Source organism: Lycium ferocissimum, chromosome 1 (genome assembly GCF_029784015.1).
Source record: "Lycium ferocissimum isolate CSIRO_LF1 chromosome 1, AGI_CSIRO_Lferr_CH_V1, whole genome shotgun sequence".
Lineage (NCBI taxonomy): Eukaryota > Viridiplantae > Streptophyta > Magnoliopsida > Solanales > Solanaceae > Lycium > Lycium ferocissimum.
The window spans coordinates 60,083,013-60,085,382 of record NC_081342.1 but is presented as its reverse complement, the minus strand read 5'-3'; positions in this window follow the sequence as shown (position 1 = coordinate 60,085,382).

The window sequence follows — 2,370 nt, the reverse complement described above, 5'->3', positions numbered from 1 at the left end:
TTTGAAGTAGTCTAGCTCAAAAACGAAGCAAATGCACTCGAAAAAGACCCAATAATATTTTGAAATTCTTTTTCCACAAAGCTTTTTCTCTACAGATCTTCTCAACGAAAACACAATACAGTTGCAGATCTCCTATTGAAAAATGTTTTGGGGAGATTAAATTCTTCAGGAATAAGAAGAAGGAGGAGGAAAATGAGGATGAAGAGGAAAGGATAATGAGTATCAATGGCTGCTGGAGAGCATGGAAAGAAAAAGGTTGGGTAGGGTTTTCGCATGTCTTAGTAATTTTAGTTATTTTGAGGTAATAAATGTGGAGGTAAAAGTGTAAAAGCAAAATTTGGGGGTTGCTGAAAAAAGATTTCTTAATGAGGTTTGACCTCATTAACATTAGTTACTTACTTATCACTTCTATCCAATATTAGATAGTTACTGCCCGTGCTAATATGGTAAAGCTTGGAATAACTATTCATAATTGAATTTGTTTCGATATGAAATTGCAAAGGAGAGATGGGCATTGATGCATCATTGGTAAGTGGCACAGTTTCTACGATGTTGTTTACATATATACTCCCTTCAGTTTAAAATAATTGTTTATCTAGCCTTTTTGTTTTGATTCAAAATAAGTGTATACTTACAAAATTAAGAAGGAATTAATTATTTTTCATATTTATTCTTATTTACTCAAGACAATAAATAAGTAAGAATCTTATTAATTAAGAATAGTTTAATCAAAATACCAATTTTTTCCCTAGGAGTTAGCAGTGTTTTTTTAAAGAGCGTGAAAAAGGGTAACTGGACACTTATTTTAAACCGGTGGAGTATCATTTGACAAAAGTTAATGAAAATTCTAACCTTGTGCCTCACCTACTAACACAAGTCCGCGTAAATTCTTTTACATTTCTAATTGCCAATAAGTTATATATACAAAACACGATCAATAAAATAATTCATATTCCGTATCCATAACTTTATTTTATTAACTTTTGATTAGAGTATAGAGTTTGCGGGAACTCCAATACCTCAATATAATAATTTCATTAATATTTTTTACAAAGAGATAACTTGCTTAAAAGGAAACTGTTTTCCCCTTCTTATTTGAGACAAAAGAATAACAGTATTAAACACTAATTGAAGTAATATGCTATAATCAATAGATTTTAATTTCATTAATTTAAAAGTGTAAAAATATTGTCTTGTCAATGTACGTAAATTAGACTCAAATAATACCTTTTGTTAATCAAAATCTAATTTGATTAATTATAATTAAATTAAACATACAATTAGTTCAAATATCTAAATTAATTTCAAATGCTTAAAATGAAACAAAACATAAATTTGATTTTCTAATTAAATAAAGAATCATATTTTAAACTTTTAGTGAACACTCTTGGTTTACTTTAATTTCAAGTACTTCATCCCCTTAATTAGTTGTTATGATTGTTTTTTGAACACTCTTTTCTTAAATATTAATTAAAAGAATAATTTGATTAAATTAGTCTTATTTATTTTTTGATTCAGTTTACTACTCCATTACTTTTCATTTCATCACATTAATATCTTTTCATATTTATTAGAGTAAGTGTAAATGTGGAGATTGATTAATTATATAGTTATTTTTCAATGAAAAATATTTTATTTAGATCAATCATTTTTAATAAACATGGTAAATAAAATGATACAACAATATTAATTATTTCTCATGCTAATTTAAGAAGAGAAAAGAAATTGTATGGTATGCCACTTATAGTTTTCTGATCCGATAATCTTCAACTAACAGAAAAAGAAAAAAAAAAAAAAAAAAAAAGAAGAAGAAGATATCTTTGGAAGATGAGTAACAAAACGGGGCCCACATGTAAATTTACAATTGATTTCTTTTACTTCTCTCATCATTTCCCCTGAACTCGCAAAGAAACTCACTTGTGTAATTATTTACCCCTAAACAACTTGATAATTATTTACATATTGAGGTATTACACTCGCGCCACGTCATGCCACATCTTCATTGCCACGTCATTGCCACGTCAAAAATTACCAACTCTTCATTTTTTATTTTTCTTTTATTATTTTTTCTCTTTCTTCTACTTTCTCCTCATTCTCACCAACACCGCCGCCCCCGCCACCAACACCGCCGCCGCCCCACCTTCTTCCGCCCCTCCACCCCCACGCACGTGATTTCTTCATTATCAAGAACACCACCACCACCACGCCAACCCCCACCCCCAACCAAACAACCAAACCCACCTTCTTCCGCCCCTCCACCCCCACCCCCACCTTGGATTTCTTCATTATCAAGAACACCACCACCACCACGCCAACCCCCACCCCCAACCAAACAACCAAACCCACCTTCTTCCGACAGATTGTGATTTC